This window comes from Sinocyclocheilus rhinocerous, unplaced genomic scaffold, assembly GCF_001515625.1.
Source record: "Sinocyclocheilus rhinocerous isolate Xijiao unplaced genomic scaffold, SAMN03320098_v1.1 scaffold688, whole genome shotgun sequence".
NCBI lineage: Eukaryota > Metazoa > Chordata > Actinopteri > Cypriniformes > Cyprinidae > Sinocyclocheilus > Sinocyclocheilus rhinocerous.
This window is the reverse complement of record NW_015651641.1, coordinates 1,850,158-1,860,798: the sequence shown is the minus strand read 5'-3', so window position 1 is coordinate 1,860,798 and position 10,641 is coordinate 1,850,158. Positions and strand designations below refer to the sequence as shown.

The window sequence follows — 10,641 nt, the reverse complement described above, 5'->3', positions numbered from 1 at the left end:
GAGGGTGGGAGAGAGCGCTGTACATTCACTCCCCCCACCTACAATCCCTGCCGGACCTGAGACACGAACCCACAACCTTCAGGATACAATTCTGACGCTCTAACCATTAGGCCACGACTGCCCACATAAAGACAGTTACATAAAGAAAATAATAGATAAAGGTAAAAAAGGAATAAACATATTACAGTTTTTCACATATGCTAAGACACTAAACCCATTCTCTGAACCAAATTCTCAATAGCCTAAACCAATTTTGTCGTCACAGATTGCGGCACGTGAACCGATTATCTCTTCCTCTTTAGAGCATGAAATAACATGAACGAAACATCAGAAGGTAGTTGTTTCAACCCGGAAAGACGTCAATATACACCATTTTTCAAGTTTAAGTCCACTGATGTTAATCTACTCTCCTGTCTGGTTTGTTTATCAGATTATGCGTTACGATTGGTCAGATCACCTGTCAATCAAACTCCCTGCGAAGGGTCAGTTGGATAATGGATTTCCTATTTAATCGAACAATACAGGTCAAGCTCAGATCATGCTATTCAAATATATACTGTACATTGTAGATAATGGCACTTCTCAAGGCAGTGTCTGTAGCCCGATTTTGTTTAACATAACGATCAATGACATATTTTTTAAGGTAGGACAAGGCATGGGAAAATTCCTATATGCATATGGCGGAGCCCTGTGGAAAAGAGGACGGAATGTGACATTTGTGGAAAGAAGCGTGCAAGGTAAAATGGGTAAATAACCGGGGTTTCAAAATGTCACAAGTTATCTTTTTCTCAAAAAAGAAGAGGAGCCCACAAATAAGATTAAAACTCTATAAAAAACACTGGAAGTATCAGTAATTAGATTTTTGAGGTTGTGGATGTGGATGAGCTCAAAACTTGCATTGAGTGAGTGAGTGAAGTGTGGCAAAGTACGGTGTCCCATACTCAGAATTTGTGCTCTGCATTTAACCCATCCAAGTGCACACACACACACCTGGAGCAGTGGGCAGCCATATTGCTGCGGCGTCCAGGGAGCAGTTGGGGGTTCGGTGCCTTGCTCAAGTGTCTCACCTCAGTCGTGGTATTGAGGGTGGGAGAGAGCGCTGTACATTCACTCCCCCCACCTACAATCCCTGCCGGACCTGAGACACGAACCCACAACCTTCAGGATACAATTCTGACGCTCTAACCATTAGGCCACGACTGCCCACATAAAGACAGTTACATAAAGAAAATAATAGATAAAGGTAAAAAAGGAATAAACATATTACAGTTTTTCACATATGCTAAGACACTAAACCCATTCTCTGAACCAAATTCTCAATAGCCTAAACCAATTTGTCAAATAAATCACTCTTTCTGCAAAACCTGTAACAAGTTCAGGCAGTTTAGACACTGTTTGCAGATCTCACACACTTGCAAAACTCTAAACACATTCACACTCACTAAAACACAATTTGCACTGTGATAAACTTGTGATGCAAAACCCTAAACACAAGAAAGCAAAAGTTAAGCACAACTGCAACACGGTTGTCATCGTTTACACACAATAATTCAAAACTGTTCACACTTGTTTCTAAATATGTGAATGTACAAACTATAAGCCAGTTCAAAGTGCACAGATGGCATGGGTGCATCCATCTATCTGAGAGGTATGAAGAGTGCGTATATGAGGTTGAGGAAGAGCAAGACCAAGAACACTCATTTCAGATGAAATCAGAGCTACTGTGATAGACCATGTTCTTGTGTGTGGAATGACAGAGGAAGGACAAAGAGTTCAACCTAAATTGAGCAGATTCTCTGTGGCCACCATAATCAGTTGGAAAGTTCAAAAGAACAGCAAAAGAAGAGTGGAAGAGAATCTTGTGTAGAATTGCAAGACTACCACCTTAAAAAACATTAGGGTGGAAGAACTGGCCTGTCGTGACATAAACGTGCTGTCTTGTCAAGGCTGGATCCGCCACACCAGAGGGTTTTTCCCCCGTTGCCTGCCTGCGACGTAGTCCTCTGTAATACAGTACATACTGTAAAAAAATAAAAACTGTAAAAGACCTAAAATGGTTCTTTCGTATATTAAGATGCAAGAATTCTAAAAATAGTAGTTTATCTGGCCAGGGAAACTTGTTAGATGCAGCACAATGCATGTGGACTCCAAGTTTTGGAGCTGTTTGTTCCACCATATAAGTTTTTTGAGCTGTATATATAGCTGCATTTCACAGTCAACTAAATGCAATAAATATGCCAATCCCCATGGTGTAGTGTGTTCTTTGGAGGGTGCTTACAGTTTTTCTGAATTGCTAAAACACATTTTTTGAAACCATCACTCATTTTCTGAAAACCTTAAACACAAATCCAAATACTCAAACTAAATCCACGAAACCTCTGACTCTTCTATCAAAATCAAACAATCACTCTAAACAATTTTGCAATTCTGTAAAAAAGTATAGTAATTGCAACTGAGTAAGGTGAATATACTGTATTGTATAGGCCTAGTATGTACTGCAAGAATAGTATTGTGCTGAATATTGAATAGTACTCAATGTTTGTATATATTCAGCACTTGGATACTACAAAAATACTGCAGTTCAACTGCAAAGGCCAGAAAGGTCAAATAAAACTCTAAATGAACAGCATGTTACAGTAGGCTACACTCAAATACTGTAAGTTGTGCAATCGTAAAATCAGGGTCAATGAGAGATTCATTCTGTCTCAGCATCATGTCTTTGTGCTTGAGTCCGGCCTGAGGACTTTGTCCACATCACAAGTAATATTGTCTTTTTTGCACTAGTTATGATTAATTATTCATATTTCCCCATGAATGAGCTGATTCGCTACAATGTCTTTGTGCTCGAGTCCGGCCTGAGGACTTTGTCGACATCACAAGTAATGTTGTCTTTTTTGCTAGACAAAGAGAAAAAACCCTTTGGTCTGACAGATCCAGCCTTGATAAGACTCTCTAAACCTTACTTCTTACATGTACTCTTCCTCCTCTCCTTCTCAGATTGTTTCCATCTATTGTTCGTATCATCATTCAGTCACCTGTGCCACGTGTGCACTCTGAACTGGCTCATATTTTGTACAGTTGGTTTGATCACATCATTAGAAACAAGTGTGAACAATTTTGAATCGTTGTGTGTAAACGATGACAACTGTGCGTTAGTTGTGTTTAACTTTTGCCGCTTGTATTTAGCATTTTGCAGCACAAATGCATCACAGTGTGACAAGTGTTTAAGTGAATGAGAATGTGTTTAGAGTTTTGCAAAAAGAGTGCATGAGATTTGCAAATAGAGCCTAACTGCCTGAACGTGTTTAAGGTTTAGCAGAAAGAGTGCTTTATTCAACAAATTGGTTTAAGCTAATGAGAATTTGGTTCAGAGATTGGGGTTTAGTGTTTTAGCAATTCAGAAAAACTGTAAACAGCCTGTTCCACCATGTAAAATGATTGCGCTCTACATGCTGTAGTATTACAATGTCATGTGAACTCTTTAAGTTTGACCATACCCAAATTATGAGGTTTAGTGTATTTCATAGGGTGTGCTTTGTAACTTAAAATGTATTCAATAACCATTACAGACACATTGAAGGTATAAGGTGATGCTGTACTTTGCTCATAATGGTTTCAAAGTTCTTTTAAAGCAAATCATAACTCTGTAAATAAATCCATAAAGTTAAGAAGTTACTATTTTCAGGCATTACAGTAATAAATCAATTTAGATAATGTAATATTTTTTGAATTGAACATCAAAGAGACTAGAGCTAACATTCCTCATGTGTCGGCTGGATCTAACACAGCATTATGTATTAAAATCTCTAAAAATGCAGGCTTTGCACTACATTCATAGATAGACAAACATGTATTCAAATTTTAATTAGACATTAGAAATAAAACAATTTGGGGAAAAAATTACATGTTTTTATTAGTGTACATTTCCATGGTTGTACTGTTTATATCCTGAAACTGCTCCACAGTTTGAGAACCACTGAACCAAGTGATAAACAAAAGAAACACAACACTAATGAGATAGATGCTTTCATAATGCTTTATTCATTCAACAGCAAGCAAAAGAAGAAAAGAAAGTATAATCAAGCTTTTAGTTTTCTGTTAATAATGACTGATTACTTTGAGGTTTCTGTTAATGATTGAGCTCCTCTGTAGCTGCATTGAAAGATTATAAAGTACATTTACGGATGGAGCCGTCAACACACACGACCCACAGCACTCCCAGGTCAAAGCTCACATGCTTGTGGCCATTGGGACAGGCAACCATTGAGATCCAGTCTGTGCCAACAGGGTTGGAGCGAGTGACTCCAGTTCTGCAATAGACAAAATGTATGTCTTCTTGAATGCAGCGTTTTGTTTCCATTAAAAAAATGTGCATGACAAGTTAATCATTTTGTTCATAAAACTTGTAATATTTTGACTGTTCAGCTCACCTTTGGTATAAGTTCCCTTGATAGTTGACACCAAAGACGCTGCCATCAGTTGCTACTTCAATCATGGACAGAGATCCAGGAATATTCACAAAGACGCCGGACCCAGAACAGACATTATTAGACACATCCTGCACAAGACCGAAAGAGATACAATGCAGTCAGTCATCGTACAGTCACATCAAGAAAATGATTTTGCTGCTTTCACCCTAGTGTCTTTATTTCTTCAGTTTTGTCAGAAACTCAAGCCTTTGCTTGATATCTACTTAATAAAAACTAGGTGTACTAAAGCTCTTGTATTTAACATTGTGACATTACCCTTATGATGAAGATATAGTCATTGCTGTTCACTCCCCAACAGCTGTACGGGCCACAGCTGTAATACTTCAGCTTTCCATTAATATGAACCCAAGGAGTGGTGCTGGATGGCCATTTGTTCGTTAGCATCCATATTTAAACAGAATATGTCATATGCATATTGACACCTGCAATGATCTGATCACCTCCAGCATCCACCTGTTTGAGAAGCCCTAACAACACAATCAACAGGTTGGATGAAAGATTAGTCAGTTTAATAAGAACCATAATAAGATGATGTCTTCGGGACTTTGGCTATTTTAAAACATGTAAATTCATGACTGGTTAAACTTGTCTTTTGTCTTAATTTTGCTCACTGTAACTCTTCACCTGGAAACTGAATGAACCTGCCACTCAGAAACTTGAAGATGTTGTTTGCTGTATTAGCCCCCAGCTGACCAGCAGGACCAACACTGAAGTGATTTAGAGACCCGCTGATCTTTGTGAAGACATTATCAATCAGGACAAATGCTTCATTAAGATAGTTCACTCCAACCACTGAGCCAGACCCAGCGTCTATCTGCTTCAGGTTACCGCTCATCACAGTACAGTCTAAAGCTGTGAAAACAAATAATATAATGATTGCAAAATAATCAGTGATTGCAAATACAGAGACTTTTAAATATGAATTCATTATTTTTATAATATTTTTTTCATAAAAAAACAAATTAATCACATAAACAAAAATACAGAAACATTGTTTACCCAGAGTGTGAAGGAACTGGCAGCAGAAGAGTAGCAGGACGCTCTGATAAACCTTCATTGCTAAATTAATAAAAAAGGAAAATCAATATCACAGTGACAGTCATTAAATGAAGACAACCTTATCTTGTTAGTTCAGGATTCAGCAGTCAGTGGGGATTCTCCTCCTTTGAGATGCAGGTACAAGAAACTTGCATTCAGTGTGTAAATGTTGTTGAGTAAGAACTTATATAGCCGAAAATTAGTTTCCTGGTTAGACTGGGGGAAAATTTACTAGGCATTATGAAAATTAAGTGACGATCAGGAACTTGTTTTTCTGGATCTCTGCTTTCTTAACTTCTCTGTTGACTTTTCTCATGTCTCTATGAAACCAAACAAGTTGAGTGCTCCAGCACGTTTGATAAAATATAAACAGAGATGGGCACAAATACATGGGAATGTAATATATATACATGGGTCAAAGACGTTAAGATGTCCGCATCAAAAGAAATTTACAAAAGTGATTTTATGTCCATAGAAAGCACATTAAATTTAAGTAAAGTGTCTACTTTTAAGGTTTCAAATAAGTTTTTAGAGAATAAAATGTCAAAATTTGGCTGAAATAATGTTACATTGTCATTCAGTGTAATGTCTTTTAATATGTCATAAATTGATTTTTGTTGTAAATATGCCTGACAAGATTGTTACACTGAATGACATTTTAGTGGGTCTCTTCTGTAAATCAGGGAAAAATGTATGATATGTATTTTTTTCTCAGAAATACAAAAACAAAATTGCAAATAAATTAAACAGAAAACGTTTTAATTTGGGGTGGGGGGGGCAACAACAATTTAAAGCAGTATTACACTTGTTTTTATGCTTAAACCCTTTTTCGTCTTTGACCCTCATACACACACACAAATATATAAACACACACAGTACGTTATGGGGACTAAATGTCCTCACAAGTATAGTAATACCAGTAAATTTTGACCTTGTGGGGACATTTTTTAGGCCCCCATGAGGAAACAAGCTTAAATCATACAGAGTTACAGTTTTTTTTTTCAATTGTTTACACGCAATTTTGAAAACCGGGTTCTTTTTTTTCACAATATAAGCACAATTATCCAAACACCACACTCAATTTGCATAATTCCTAGATTGTTTGCAAAATGACACACTTCAGTCAAAACATACACACTTCAGTCAAAACATATACACATATTTGTGAAAATGCTATTAGTTTTCATTTAACCAACACAGTCCTCAATGATCAGACACTATTGCAGCCAGTTTCACACTGCTGTGATAAATAAAAAACACATTTGTACAAAAACTAATTTTAGGAAATAGCATGTGCTAGATTTTTGGCCACACATTATGTAAGGGATAATTTAGATTGGAAAAAAAAATAAAAATAAATAATAGACAAACCCACAACATTCTTCATGATTAGTTTAAGATATAGGGAGAATGTACACAAATTGGCCTACTATAAACTTACCAAGCACTGCACAACACTGATGCTGCAGACTGAATATTTCAAGTATTTATTTCAATACTTACAGTATTTCTTACCATAATCAGTTACAGTAATCAACCAACAATGAAATCAATGAAACAAATAAAATCTGTAGACAAATAAAAATTACTGCATGAAGTACATACACTTTGACTCTGAAGAAAAACTACTGTAAAAGCAACAAGAATACTGTAACTATTCATCATCTCTCCGTCTGGCTGGATCAGGCCATAAGATTTCATCCACATCACAGGCTATGTCTTCATTGGCAAGGCACCGTTAGAAGAATCGCCTCGTGTGACGAATCCACCCCTGCACAGAAGCTGCTTCGATATGATCACAGGCCTGCTCCATGGCCTGAATGAGGGGCAAACGGTCATAGGGCCGCAGGTCGTATACCTGTGTGTGTGTGCGTGTGTGTGTGTGTGTGTGTGTGCGTGTGTGTGAGTGTGTGTGCTGGAAACAGTTGTGCTAATATGTTTTGGAAACTATAACAGCATTTATTCAAAATAAAAATCTTTTGTAACAATATAAGTCTTTACTATCACTTATTATCAGTTTACTTGCTGAAGTATTAATTTCTTGAATGAATGAATGAATGAATGCTAGGCAATGTTGTGTTTGTGACATAAAAATATATATTTGTGAATATGTTTTTTATTTGCAAACCTCATTCTATTTATTTGTGAATATGTTTCATTTTGTTAATCTCTTTACATTTAGCCTATTTGTGGATCATAACATATTTATTTGGAATAAATCAACAAAACGAACTTCAAAGTAATTCTAAGCATATAAGCAGTAGCGTTTACAAAACTGTGCAGCAACAAGCAGTCTAGCGTATGTAATTGCTGTGAAGACGTGCCGACAAGTTACGGACATAAGAACAGGTTTAAATGAAATAAGCATTCGCCATATTCAGCTGCGTAGCCTCAATGTCATGTTAGTTTATTTCCAAGGTCGATGTTTTCAGCTGTGCTGAGCGGTTGATTTCAGATGCATGCAGGGTCAGAGTCACGCTCTTTTATCACTCCTAATGGCTTTACTACAAATAAGAGTCAAGTCTATACAACTAAGAGTCATGTTACTACAAATAAAAGTATAAAAGTCATGTCAGTGACAATTATCAAATTAGTTTCAGTTATGATATTTTGCTTCAGGTGGTTTATGGGGTTTCTTATCTCATCAGCTTGTGATGGTCGGCATGGTAGCCCATGCAACTTTCACCCCTAAAAGTAGTCAATAAAAAAAAATCTTTAAATTCTTATTATTGGACATAAAAAATGACCTCAAGCTGTTTTTTGTTTTTATCTAAACGATAAAAAACTCTACCGTACGGTTGAGATGTCTGTTTATGGTAGGCTTAATCTTGCTTTACATGTGCTGTTTCATGGGCTTTTTTGAATAATAAAAATACCTGTAATGTAAGAAGGTCCAAGATACCTCACATTGAATTCACATTGTTTCCAGAGGGATAGCCGTTACCATAATAGTCTTCTTCTATGTCAGTTTTCTCTTACTACTTGCAAAACTGCATAGTCAAAGTACTACATTTGAAGAAGAACTTAGTTTGTGACCAATAAAATAAGTATATCAATGATGGGCAACTTGAGTCCTGGAGAGCCTTTGTCCTGCAAAGTTTAGCTTAATCCCAAATCAAACACACCTGCTTGTAATTTTCAACAGGCTTTGCACTTTTCAATGTCAAGAGCATTGTAATGAACAATTAATTTGATTGAAGCGGATTTGTTATAGGGTACGTGACAGCATCAATTAAAGTTTCTTAACCCATAATAATCTATTAAGACATACTGACTGTGTTTAAATTAATGGTGCATCAAAAGCTTTTTGAGATTTGAGAAGTGAGTCTGCATCTCCTGCTATGCATCAAAGCCACCTGCATTAAAGCTCACCATTCAAATGAATGCACGGCTCAGACCAACTGTACGAAATGTGTGCATGACTGCAATAAAATTATTTAGATTATTAATCTTTTCACAAATAAATCTCTCAATAAGTAAAACTGTTTGTGTCTATTATTATAGATACGCAACATTTTAATTATTTTCAAAATCATTTTCAAATTATTATCTCTTAAAATAAATCTTCCTGGTTTAATAAGGTACACTTGTAAGAAATTAGCAGTTGCTGGGACAGACTTTCCTGTTTACATTTAATAAGCCTCCTCCCGAGCAGGTTTGAGCTCACGGACCTGTTGCTATGACAGCAACTCCGGGATGAGCTTCGAAGAACCTAACAATCCTGGATCATGTCAAATCGTCAACAATAAAATCCAGCTAACTGAGTACGAAAAACGGGCCCTTGGTTATTGGTAAGAGAGGAATGAAGTTTATGTTTTGGTTTTCATCTTTGTTTTGTGTATAGGTTATAGGCTCCTCTAATTCTTAGTTAGTTATGCTTTGTTTGTTATTTTAAGCTATACTCACTCATTTGTTTTCTGTTACAACTAATGCTCTATACTTAATAAATGACAGTTATCTTTTCCTTTTAAAGAGTCGTGTCAAGTTTTCACTCTGGGGCTAAGGACTGAACTGTGCTCTCCTTGTTCTCTTTTTCCTTTTAATATTACTTTAATTTACTTTTCTTTGTTATGCCTCCCACAAATCCTCTAGACTAGAAAGGAGGACGTAACCACTGTTCAGAATCTCTTGCATCAAGTTGAACAAACAAAACTTAGTATTTGACAAGAGGAGTCTTTATTTAAAAACTATACCCTTGTGATGAGGAAGTAATGTACTATGAGCATAATAACCATGTCATGCCAGATTATGTTTATGATATTACAGACCTTTAATGCAGACCAGCTTCATGAAATGATCCTTCAAGGACTAGACTTTACCAAACCAAATTACATCACTAGGCTATTTAAAGACATTTTAAAATAGTTTTAGTAGGTGGCCAAAATATTTCATTTTGTATAAAACTAATATTTTCCTTATATGAAATTTACATCTGTACCTGCAGCTGGGCACTTTTTATCTCTCAATGAGAAAAGAAGTGTCAGAATTGTGAGATATAAAATTAGAATTGCAAGGAAAAAAGTGAACATTGTGAGATAAAATGTCCCTAACCCTTGGAATTGCGAGATATATTCTAAACTTATAATTGCAATACTTTATACATTATATGTTTATACTTATACATATAAATTATTCACACAGTAGGTGTAGAAAAGAATCACCCTCCTTTAAAAAAAAAAAAACAATTTTTTTTGCTTTGCAGCCTGAAATGAAGATGAACATGGGTTTTGTTTTATCCAGCTGTATTTACTCAGTGCAACTTATAACATCCAAGTGAAAGATACACTGAACAAAATTATAAACGCAACACTTTTGTTTTTGCCCCCATTTTTCATGAGCTGAACTCAAAGATCTAAGACTTTTTCTATGTACACAAAAGGCCTATTTCTCTCAAATATTGTTCACAAATCTGTCTAAATCTGTGTTAGTGAGCACTTCTCCTTTGCCGAGATAATCCATCCACCTCACAGGTGTGGCATAGCAAGATGCTGATTAGACAGCATGATCATTGCACAGGTGTGCCTTAGGCTGGCCACAAGAAAAGGCCACTCTAAAATGTGCAGTTCCCTTTCGATACTTCACTCGTACTGCGTCTTGCTTAAGACGCATATGG

The 10,641-nt window shown here is 36.3% G+C and overlaps 1 pseudogene; it reads right to left on the bottom strand.

Annotated features, from left to right (window-relative positions):
* Positions 1 to 4,018: 4,018 nt before the first annotated feature.
* Positions 4,019 to 5,560, bottom strand: LOC107713354 (fish-egg lectin-like; annotated as a pseudogene).
* Positions 5,561 to 10,641: the final 5,081 nt, after the last annotated feature.